General features: G+C 34.2%; 2 protein-coding genes across 3 annotated transcripts in view; one reads left to right on the top strand and one right to left on the bottom strand.

The window, feature by feature from the left end:
- LOC140434779 (cyclic GMP-AMP synthase-like receptor) overlaps positions 1–12,757 on the bottom strand; it is a 168,029-nt gene that overhangs the window by 48,820 nt on the left and 106,452 nt on the right. The gene's annotated exons all lie outside the window — the stretch shown is intronic.
- LOC140434777 (uncharacterized) overlaps positions 4,412–12,757 on the top strand; it is a 104,564-nt gene continuing 96,218 nt past the window's right edge. Inside the window, exon 1 of one of the 2 annotated variants that reach the window (XM_072523280.1) lies at positions 4,412–4,596. The gene's annotated coding sequence lies outside the window, so the exon portion shown is untranslated. Of the gene's footprint in view, positions 4,597–4,706; positions 4,792–12,757 lie in introns of those variants that run through there. The other variant, XM_072523281.1, reaches the window with a different exon arrangement.

The following is a 12,757-nucleotide window of genomic DNA, read 5'->3' as shown; positions in this document are numbered from 1 at the left end:
AATCGTCTCCCAATTAAATTTTCTCCTATTCTAACTTTGATTCACCGTAATGATGATTAAATAGTCAAAAATACGTATTTAGGATTGCCTTCCACTCTTTATACATATTTTGTTTTGATTTCCTTGTTGCGAAATATACCGATACTTTTGACTTTAGTTCCACTATTTACTCGCATTAACCTTTTCTTTTTGTTTTGAACGTTCTAAGCATTTGGTATTTCTTTTCTAAGGTAGCTGTAGCTTCCTTCGTGGATGTGTTAATTGTTGCTCTGAAAACTCAAGGTCTTCTAAAAGTATTGCCGTAAATTGGTCGCATTGCTCCTTAGTGTAGTGATCCTTTACCAAGTTAATTTTCTCCTATTCTAACTTGGCTCGTTTACGGTTGCCTCTCACCTTTTATACCTACTTTGTATTTTTCATTGTTGCGAGATATGCCGATAATTTTTACCTTTTTTGTATTTGGAAAAAACACGCTTTAACCTAATAAGGTATTAAGATTGGCCGAACTGTAACAGTTAATTACAATTTGCTTAATAAATTAAAGTCTTTTAAAAACAAAAGTAGGCTATCTATAGTGTTTTTTTAATTTAAAATGTCTTTAAGATTGTTTGGTAAATGGTATAGCACTTGTTTTACCGTAAGGGGTGAACCGAACTTATCACAAATTGCGCGTTCTTCTGTTTTAAACAAATGTTCATGAGAAAACAGGGTATGTTCAAGTCGTAAGCGGAAAATAATTATTTGATTTCGTCTGGATACCTCGTGTGGTTGCCATGGTCCAATATTATTTTTTATCTCGTAAAGTTTTGATGGTGGGGATTTCCATTTATTGTTCCAGTTCTTAAACAGGTGCTTTATGAAGTAGCTTTTTAGATCAATACTTACAGATTGAGGTGATATGGGGATACTGTTGTCATTTATAACTTTTTTTTAATATCTGTCTGCTGCGTCATTTCCTGCTATTCCTGTATTATACAAAATGTGATGGGACCCAGAAAAACTTCATGCTTGTATCTTTAGTGTCCAATTTATTTAGTTTTTTTTCTTTATTAGTAAAGGTAATGGATGCTGCGTGTATATTTTCTTGATTATTTGTAGTAATGACATAAAATCTATCACAATTAATATTTTGTTTATCTTATTTGCATTTGGAGCAGTATCGCTAGGTAAATTGCATAAAATTCTCCTGTTAATATAGTTGCAGTATCTGGAATTCTTTAATATTTGTCGACTATGAAAAGGCATTCGACACCGTAAATCAACAAAAAATGTTGGAAGCCTTGACAGAATACCGAATTGACTATCGGTATATAAATATAATTAAACACATATACCAAAACGCAACAGCCAGTGTTAGAGTGGGTGATTGTCAAACCCAGAAATTCCCGATACAACGTGGAGTACGCCAGGGGGACACCATATCGCCGAAACTGTTCACTACGCTTTTGGAATATATATGTAAAAGGGCAAAACTGACCGACAAGGGCATAAACATAAACGGAGAAAAGCTTAGCCATCTAAGGTTTGCAGATGATATTGTACTAATAGCTGATAGGATAGATGAGGCCAAAGAACTTTTAAATCAGCTCTACCTTTCCTCGCTAGAAGGGGGATTGAAAATAAATATATCTAAAACCCAGATGATGACAAATCTTGTAGTCAGCGAAGATATATGCGTAGGAACAAGATCCATAGACCAGGTAATGGCCTATAAATACTTAGGTCATGAGATTCGCATAGGAAAAGATAACCAAACCGTTGAGCTTCTCCGTCGTCTAAGACTGACTTGGGCAGCCTTCGGCAAGCTGAACCATATTTTCAAATACCAATATGCCTTAAAAGAAAAACGTTTAATCAGTGTGTTTTGCCAGTGTTAACTTACGGTGCGGAATCGTTGACCATGACAAAGAGAACAGTTCAAAAGATCCGTGTGTGTCAAAGGGCGATGGAGCATGCTATGTTGGGCGTTTCACTACGAGACAAGATCCCAAATCGCCAGCTACGACAAAGAACAGGAGTGGCTGATGCAATAGAGGGAGTAGCAACACTAAAATGGAACTGGGCAGGTCACGTGGCTCGAATGACAGATAATAGATGGACAAAGCGGATACTGGAATGGAGACCAAGAGATGATGCCTACCGAAGCAGAGGTCGTCCACCAACACGTTGGACTGACGATCTAAGACGTTGTCATAGGAATTGGATGCAAGAGGCACAAGATCGAAATAGATGGAAAATTATGAGGGAGATCTATGTCCAGCAGTGGATAAGCGAAGATTGAATGATGATCTGGAATTCTATATTTGAGAATCTGTGCTGTTATTTATTGCTACTCCGACACCATTTTCAGTTTTAGCGCGTCTGTATAGTATACTGTGTAATCGAAATGGGGGTTAATTAGATCTCTTGAAGTTGTAAGATAAGATTAGATTCATTGCATGATGGATTCTGCGGGAATATGGGAAATTGAACTGTGAACAATCATTAGCGATGGATATCAATAACATATTGATTGTAATTCCTTTGTTTACAATTATGCTAGAAGTGTAATTAAGGGTTAATAACTGCCTACGAAGCTTTAGCGTGGGTTCACCTATTTCAGATTATATGCTATTTATCTAAGTTGGTCTGTAGGCTCTAAGTATAATCCTTACGGATTAACGTATCCAAGATATCCAAGTATCTTAAGGATGGCCGATCGAATAAAGAAATCTGGAATTTTCGGCCATATGAAGCCAAAAGACCACGAGGAAGATCGCAAATGCGCTGGAGCAACGATATTAAAAGAACTGCAGGACCAATGTGGAAACGTCTTACAAACAACAGAGATGAATGGCGAGAATTAGGAAAGGCCTATATTCAGACATACGAATAGAGAGAAGGGCTTAAAAAATGTGTCCAAAGGTTTTAACGTTGTTGTGCTGGCAGATTCATAAGCAACACATCCGTAATCAATTTTGAACGAATTAAGGATCTATATAATATCAGCAGTGTTTTACTATAGGCACCCCAAGTTTTGTGAGCTAGGTACTAAAACAAGTTAAGGCCATTTCGACATGAAAGAACTAACTGCTGGATATAACTTTTCTTCCAATTTAACTGTTGATCTAATATCATTCCCAGAAATTTTATGTTGTGTGTATGGGAAATATTTTGATTTTCGAGCGTTACGTTTGGTTTATTCACGATATGTCTTTTATAGACATATCGAGACATATTCTACAAAATCCAAAGGTCGAGAAACGACGGCAAAATTGTCGTAGGCTGGGGGCTATCTAAAAATAAGGCTTGGAGGAACAAAGAAATTTAGAACTATATAGGTTTAAATGGGTAGGTTTGCTGATTAAGGATTACATCTGGTTTGTTCTTTATTTAATGTGTTATTCGTAGGCATTAGATATCCCAGTATTAAAAACCGTATCGGACTACATCACCGAACGTTTTTGGAATAACTCTCCATCATCAGTGCTATCCTAAAAAGTATAACCACTTTAAGTAAATCAAACGTGAAAGTTAACATTTTGACCAGGGTAATTACAAAAAGTGTGATTAGTACTTACTGGATGTACATGTTTAGAGCCACTAAATACATCGGTAAAAACCCTTCATTTGTTATATGATTAACTTTGAAGTACATTTTTGATAATTAAATTAAAAAAAATTAAATAACTTTTTTGAGATACATGGTATAAAGCCAACTACAGGAATTTAGTTTGCTTGTGAATCCCAGTATTGTTAAATTATACACAATTTTTAGGAAAAACGTTGATTTGATAACCGATAAATTACAAATGACTGTTTTAAATATTTTTTATTAAAATACTCATATTTTTTTTTAAATCATAACTCAAAAATCTTACGTGTTAGGAACTTTTTACTTTCATATTCGTGTTTATAGAGAAAAAATTACAAAAAACTTCATTATGCATTCGAGTCGCACATTGGTTGTAAACTAGTTAATCATTTAAACGGATATTTGTCAGAATAACTTTTTTATTTCTTTTTATGAGTATACCTGTTATATTATATTAAAATTGTTATGAAATCTCTCTGAGTTTTTGAGTGCTTAATAAATTAGATATTCAGCCACTGAACTAAATATTCAAAATACACAAAAAGTTATTTCAAAAGTAATAAAAAGTATTTGGTTAAACTCGTATATAGCCGTTATTATTGTAAACTACAGGCAGATCCGTATCTGTACACTCAAATCACATTTTTATAAATCGAGAAAAAGTACCGAAATCGCAAAATCATAATAATTAGCTATCTGCCCATATCTAGGCAATAAAAGAGCTCTTCGCCGATATTTATAACTATGTCATGAGGGATAATTCGCATGCAAAAAATAAATCAAAATGATCGCAAGGGAAAGTTCTAATCAATAAACAAATGAATGTCGACCGAAATGAAAACATGTGAGCTTGTGAGGCTCGTTTCAGTCAAAGTTTTGTGAGCGTGGAGTAAACAACCTTTCTGTGTTTTCCGTGCCACGTTCCGCACAAACTTTCCACGATGAAATGTGAATGAAAACTTTGTTTGTGTGCCTGAATTTTCAGAGAAAAACTATGTATAGTAGAGTTCCCGGTTAAAACGGTTTGTCTTTTAAACATTTTGAAATGAGTTTCATATCATCGTAAAAATTCTTTTGTTTTATTTCAATTTATTTAATAGTATGTTGGTTTAATTTCAACAAATAGTTAAAAGTATAAAAAGATAATGTAGGTTGTGTGGAGAAAATTTCCAGTTATGTTTCTACATAAGTTATTCTAAGCTTTAATTAAAAAACAAGTAAGTTAATTAAAATCGACTTTAAAATACTAAATTCGTCTTTACACTTCTTACTGAAATTTGAAATTTCTTCTCTAATATTCAGACCTCTATTAGGCGCATACACAACAGATATGTCTAATATTGTCCTCAAAATATTATTTTGGAACCGAAACTTTTCCAAACCTTCCAAACATCAATTTCTGTAATTCAATGTAATGTAATACAATTCAATATTATCATTGCAGTTATGTTGTGCTTTTTTCTCCTAGCTAATATACGTTTAAGCCAGATCAGCTTTTTGCCAAGCTGAATACAGGAAATAGTTGTAATTGCATAAATATCGATGTTTCATTATGCATATCGCAGTTAGTTTCATTTGCTTTGTTGTTTCTTATTTTAAATATTTTTGGATATTCTATTTAAGTCTAGGTTCTAGTTAGTTTTTAAGTTTAACGTCGTATTTTTGAGTTAATAAGCTATATAACAATAGCTGAGTCAGAAAAAGTATGTCTTCCACTATGTATATCTTAGCAGATATGTGGTAATTATGAATGATGTTATTCCAGGGTTCTTTTTGCTTTGCTGTCGCTGTTTCCCATCTTTCTCGAAAACTTCCTTTTTTTTCTTCTAAAACATGTAGGTATAGTTAATTTTCAGTTTTGGATAAGTTGGTCATAAACATTAAATACAACAAAATCTAATTACACTGATTTGACATTGAGAATTTATTTTATATACCTAGTAAGTTTTAACTTGTTTGTACAACCAATCTGTTCATTTTTAAGCAGTAATTCTACAGTCATAACTTAAAATGAGGTCAGTATTACACATAAGTGTATCTTTTGTTTTAAGGTTCTTCTAATTCGCTTCGCGTATTACGCTTAGTACGCTGCGCGTATTAGCCCCCATTGCCTGTCACGGTTTTAATCGTTTTCTTAAACACCCCAATCTTCTCCTTTCTGCACCTTTATATCTAATAGCTTTTAGCAGTAATATGCTTTCATCCATAATTTGAATGTTTTCGACTCCAACAATTTCTATACTTACCTATCATTCATATATATATATATATATATATATATATATATATATATATAAGATTATGTATATATATATATATATATATATATATATATATACATAATCTTCTTCTTGTGCCGACTCCACTACTGAATGTTGGCTATAACCATTGCAAACTCGTCTCAATCTTCTGGTTTTGTTAAAAACGTCTGTGTGTTTAAACCGGTCCAGTCGCGAATGTTTTTCAGCCAGGATATTTGTCGTCTACCAGGACCCCTCTTTCTTTCGATTTTACCCTTCATAATCAGCTGCCACAACTTGTACTTATCATTTATAAGTATGTGCTCCAAATATGCTGTCTTTCTCCTTTTTTTGGTGGTCAAAAGTTCTCTAATTACAAAAAGACCACAAAATATACATTACCTATTGACAATCAATGGTAACGTGATAAAACAAGTAGAAAAATATCAGTACTTGGGAACTTTGGTCAATGAAACCAATGATCGTAATGCAGAAATAAACAGGCGAATAGAGATAGCCAGATCAGCATTTATACGAATGAAGCCACTCCTAACGTGCAAAAATCTAAATTTGGAGATCAGACTAGGTACCATTCGCTGTTATATATTTTCAATATTATTATATGGAGCTGAAACTTGGACATTAAAAAAATGCAATTTACAAAGAATCGAGGCTTTCGAACTCTGGTTATACCGCAGAGTCTTAAAAATATCATGGACTGATAGAATTACAAATAAAGAAGTACTGGGGAGGGTTGGTAAAGAAAACATCATACAGGGAAAGATTCAAGGAAGAAGATATGTTGGTCGAAGGCAGAACTCATGGTTGAAGAATCTACGTGATTGGTATCAATGCAGATCGATTGATTTGTTTAAAGCAGCAAGCTCAAAAACAAAAATAGCCATTATGATTGCCAACCTCTAGGAAGACGGCACTCTAAAAAGAAGAAAAGTTCGCTGTCTCTTCCCATTCTGTGCAACACCATTTCGTTCGTAATATGATCCGTCTATGGTATTTTTAAAATTCTTCTAAAAATCCACATCCCAAAATCTTTCAGTTTTCGCATTAAGTGACCATTAACAGTCCAAACTTCGGTACCATAAAGAAGAATAGTGTGGATATAATATCTTACCATCCAATATCGGATTTGCAGATTGAGTCTTTGGTTACTCAGAAATTTCGTCATCTTTAAAAAGACCATTCTCGATTGCTCTATTCTTGATCGAATTTCTGATTTCAGATTTAGATTTTCAGTAATCTAGACTGCTAAGCATTTCATTTTGTCCACTTGTTCAATATCTTCATTTTTTATCTGGATCCTTGTTATGACTTTACCCCTCTTCCTGATAACCCTGGTTTTTGTTTTATTTATATTTAATGTTAAACCAAACTGTTCCCCAGTACCACAAATTGTGTTTAGTAGTGTCTGCAGGTCTTTTTCACTTTCAGCGATAATGACTGTATCGTCGGCATAACGAATGTTATTTATGTTTTCACCATTTATCTTGATCCTTCTGTACAGTTTTCAAATTATTGTGTAAACAACTCTTCGTAGTATATATTAAAAAGTAATGGTGAAAGTACATAATGTTGTCTCATTGATCTACATATTTCCATCTATGGTTACCACAACCTGTTGGTTCCAATAGAGATTTCTCACTAAATATCATTTCTGTCGAGTCCTTTTCGCTTTAGACATTCCATGAGAATCTTATTGTTAACTTTGTCGAAAGCTTTCTCATAGTCTATAAATGCGACGAAACGATCTTTTTATTGGTCTCGACATTTTTGAGCAACAATTGTGAAACTATACACACTTTCTACTGTTCCGAAGCCATTACGAAAGCCAAACTGTCTATTAATCGTATCCGCTTCACACTTTCAGAATATTCTTGCATGAATAACCTTTAAAAATGTTTTTAATAATTGTGACATTAAGCTGATTAATCTATAATCATTACAGTGTTTGGGGTTCTTGGTTTTTGGTAGCGGAACAAAGGTCGATAGTAGCCATTCTGTAGGTATCTCACCAGAGTTGTATATGTTGTTAAAGATAATAGTTATTGCGCTTAAATTATCTTCATCCTGCAGGAAAAATATTTCGAACCTGGTTAAAGAACCTTAAAACCTGATTCAACACATCGGTGCAGACAAAATAAAGATTACCATGACCCTTACCAACCTTCTGCACGAATAGGTACATTAAGAAGATTCTATCAAGTCTGGTACAAACTTCTAATATCTTCTAGTCTCACACATACTTTGTAATTTACATATTCCTTTCCTAGTTTATCTTTAGTTTGGAGAACAAACATCAGTTCTTCTGCATATAAGAGTATTACGTTCTTTAAGTATGTCTGGTCTATATTAAAAAAGTGGGAGTGAGTGGAGATTCATTACCGAATGTTGGCGATCATCATGGCTATTTATTGGCGGCAGCGTGGAGAAGCTCTGTAGTGCTGGTTTGAAACCATATCATCAGGTTCTCCATCCAGGAGACCCTTTTATTTATAATCCTTCATAAGCGTTTTTGAACTATTTTAAAGACTTTTATGTCGTTATATATTCTTACGACTTCTTTATTGGTTATATAATCCTTCCAGAGAACCCTGAGTACCTTTCTGCAGAGACACATTTCAAAAGCCTTTAATTTTGTTGTAGATGCATTTGTAAGGATCCGTGTTTCAGCGCCTGTGTCACTGACTGTGATATTTTTATCTTCTTCAATGTTTTTCGTTAAGATCGAGTATTGTTTTGGTGTTGAATCTATAAGTCTATATTTTAATTGCATTTATTAAAGTGCCTAAATATTTGTTTCATAGTATATAATAAGTGTATTACTTTAGGCTTTATTGGTGTCTTCCCGTAATTCTATTCCATAGGTCATCACGGGTCGGATAAAGGTTTTATAAATTTTAACTTTGCTGTCTATTCGCATATATGGGTTATTCCAGAGAACAGCTCTTAAACATCCAGATATGACTGCGGCCTTATTTATATGCCCTCTTAGGTTTCTGATTTGGTCATGGATATGGACTGATGGCATGCTTGGTATATGTGAAGTTGTGTTTCCCAAAAGTTTCCCTAATCTCTATATTTAGGGCTGCGTCGTTCGAATGACATACTATACGAATTCTGCTATGTTCGATGTATCCTAGTCGTAGCGAATCCACATCTTCCATTATTTGTGATTTTGTTAGATCCATGAAGCATAAATATCCTGGCTTGTTATATTCTATCTATTTTTTTCACTTGTTTCATAATGAATAGTGGGTCCGTCATCGACCTATCTTTTCCCTTTTCTTCCCCGATCTCTAGTGGTAAATAGCTTCATTGCCGTATTTATGAGATTTATTCTTCTATAGTGTATCGGACATGTTCTTTAACCTTTCTTAAAAATCGGAATTGTAATATTGGTATGCCGGTCCCTTGGTATCTCCGTTCTGTCGGAGAGTATGATAAAAAAATGGGTAAATGAGTAAAAAAGTAATTGTAATGGGTCTGCTTGGCTACTACACAAGCAGTAAAATAAATTTTTGAGGTTAAAAGCTAGAAGGCTAGAAGACATGCAAAATCAAGATAGCTTTAACAAAACCTAGATAGGGAACACCGAGTAGCGAGGTTAATATTAGTAGAAAAGATGCCAACATGCCAACTGGAATGTTGAAGATCCAAGTAATGTACTTTTCAGAGATGAATCCAGATTTTGCTTATTTATCTCAGACCGTTTAAGAAGATTTGTTTACAGAATATATGGCGAGAGGTATTTTACTTGCAACATAAGATCTTCAACGGAGAAGGGTGTGTCATGCTGTAAGATAATACATATTTAGTGGAATATGTGGAATTGATACTGTTAGAGAGAATTATAAAACTTTTAGAAGCACATGTCATCACGTTTTATTCATGTATGATAACAGACATCCCCACCTCGCTAATATATTTACAGAATACTTTTAAGTGGTAAATATACAAGTATTAAATTGATCTGTATGCAGCCTTTTGAACATTATTATGTGGGATAACTTTTACAGAAGAGTGAGATTATCAGATGTAATGGCAGCTAACGTTTAACAACTGCAAGAATTATTAACTACTACGTGGGAAAATTTTGACCAACTCTAAACTGATCTTCTTTAATTGGTTCTTTCCCTAATCGCAATATTTTTGTCTTTTTTGATTCAATCTGAGTCCCATCGTCTCCCCTTTCTCTTTTATTTATTCTAGCATTTCTTTCATTATATTTCTATACTTTGCAGTAATAACAATATCGCCTACGTAAGCGATTATTTTCCCACCTCTTGTTCTTAGGTTCCCTTAGATTAAACAGTGTTGTTGTTATGGATATCCTTATTTTACCCCAATATTTATGATGAGTTCATCTATCTTCTCTATTTGCGACTTTAGGTATTTTGATAGCATTGTGGCATTTATTAATTTTTTGAGTTTCTGAGGGATTTTTAATTTTTTCAGTGCTATCATTCTTCTTCTTCTTTAAGTTCCATCTTCTATCGAAGGTTGGAAATCATCATGGCTATGCGGACTCTGTTGATTGCAGCTATGAAAAGTTCTGCACTACTGCATTCAAACCATTCCCTTAAGTTCTTAAGCCAGGATATTCTTCGTCTTCCCACATTTCGCTTTCCTCGGATTTTTCGTGCTATCATTAGTTCTTTCTTTTTAATCAAATCAAATCGTCAAATTTAATTTAGTCTTTATCAGGGCTTTTCCATTTCTGCTCCTCTATTGTTGACTCTTTTGAGATTTCGATGTCTACTTCGTCTGCTTCTTCTTCGGCCATAGTTTACTCTTCCTCGTTCATTTAGCGATTTAGCTTTAGTTACATGTGACTTAGCACTCGAAAGTCGTTACATTTTTTTGCATTATTAGATTTTGGTAACGGGACAAACGTTGAGAACGCAGAAGTCAGCCTATTTTATGGAATTCTGCCTGTCTTTTATACGTTATTAACAATTTTGATAGTAGCTCTTAGTTATTTTTTTTCCAAAAAATCTTAATTTCGTCATAAACATTATGGGTTTAAAAATTGTTCCACAATTCATATTTTTAAACGCGTATTACATTTCTAATGTTAAAAGTGGTAAACTATTTTCGGTGCAAATTTTTCTCCAAACCATTTTTCTTTTGATAAGTTTATGTATTCCGTTATATTTATTTTGTTTTTGAATGTTTGTCTCAAATTCATAATTTCTAATTAATATTTCATTCAAGATTTCATTCCTAGTGGTTTTGGACTTTTGAAGCTGTCTTTACCTTTAGAATTATAATTATTAATTCACTCCATAATTTGCTATGACCATGGGACTATTCTCGTGTTTCAATTTATATTTTTCCGTTTTAAGTACTTCTTAAACTCTTTAAATTTGGTTGTGTTATCTTTTGGTTTGTTTCCATTTCCTTAAGTTAGCTCATGTCTGGAGTGTTCCTTGTGCTGTTTTATTATCTTTGGTTTTAAATTTGGCTACCTTTATACTACGAGTATTTAAGGATCTATAATTAGTCTTGGTGTAATCTATCTAATTTATTTATCAGTCTGCAAGCTGGTAATTTAAATTATGTACTCACAATAGCTATAATATGTTCTTCTAACCGAATTGAAGGTCTGTCGCCTCCCTATTTCATTCGCGTAATCCATGTATCCCAATCATGTTTACAATTCTACCTTTTCTACTTTTGTATTGGGATCTCCAATTTTTATTGTTATTTAGTTTTTGTGCAAGGTGCCCTAAAGTCTGCAGATCTCTATAAAAATGTTAAATTTCAGTATTAGGTTTAGCTGATTTGGTGGCATACAGACCTGAAGAATGTTCCATCCATCCATCCAATGGCGCTACAGCCCAAATCGGGCCTTGGCCTCCTTCAACAGGCTTCTCCAACCATCTCTATTTACCGCTGTTCTTTTCCATGAACGCGTTCCCAGGCAGTTCCTGGCATCCTCATCGACTTCATCTTCCCATCTCTTTTTAGGTCTTCCAACAGGTCTTTTTCCCTGCATTCTTGCATTTAATAATTTTCTGGGGATTCTATTCTCATGCATGCGGACCACGTGCCCTGCCCATCGTAATCTCTGCAGTTTAGTATGTTGTGCTAGAGGTGGTTCGCTATATTGCTCGTATATTTCTCTATTGTACCTAATTCGCCAGTTGTTGTTTTCACTTATTGGGCCCAGGATCCTACGTAATATTTTTCTTTCAAACACATCTAATGCATTGGCAGATTTCTGTGTCACCACCCATGTTTCGCAACCATAACTTACTATGGGCCTGATTATTGTTTTATAGACCCGGAGTTTTGTTTTCCGGTGTACGTCTCGCGATTTGAATATGTGGCCCATCGCGAAATAGGCTTTATTTGCCAGCACAAGTCTTCTATTTATTTCCGGTTCTTCTTCATTGCTTGCGACCAGATCCATTCCTAGGTATGTGAATCTATTTACATGTTCTATATCGTCAATAAAGTGTTGTTGCACCGGTCTATTTGATCTGGTTTGTATGAGTAGTTTTGTTTTATTTGTATTTATTGCTAGCCCTACTGCTTCTGCACTCTGTTTCAACTCAACGTAGGTTTCTTCCGCTGCATTCATTGTTCTGCTCATTATGTTTATGTCATCTGCGTATGCTGCTAATTGGGTAGACTTGTTTGTAAGTATGTTATTTCCGCTCACCGTCAACCGTCTAATTACATATTCCAGAACAAGATTAAAGAGCGTTGGAGCTAGTCCGTCGCCTTGTTTCAGTCCTTGCGTTATCGTAAACGCATCAGTGATCTGTCCCTGAATACATACCTGTGCTTCTGTTTCTGTCATTGTCATTTGCACTAGTCGTATTAATTTTGATGGTATGCCAAATTCTTTCAGTATATTAGGTAGAATTGTTCTATCTATTGAATCATAGGCTTGTTTAAAATCTACAAAGAGATTGTA

This window comes from Diabrotica undecimpunctata, chromosome 2 (genome assembly GCF_040954645.1).
Source record: "Diabrotica undecimpunctata isolate CICGRU chromosome 2, icDiaUnde3, whole genome shotgun sequence".
Taxonomy (NCBI): domain Eukaryota; kingdom Metazoa; phylum Arthropoda; class Insecta; order Coleoptera; family Chrysomelidae; genus Diabrotica; species Diabrotica undecimpunctata.
Note: the sequence above shows the minus strand (reverse complement) of the source record. Positions and strands in the feature narration are given on the sequence as shown.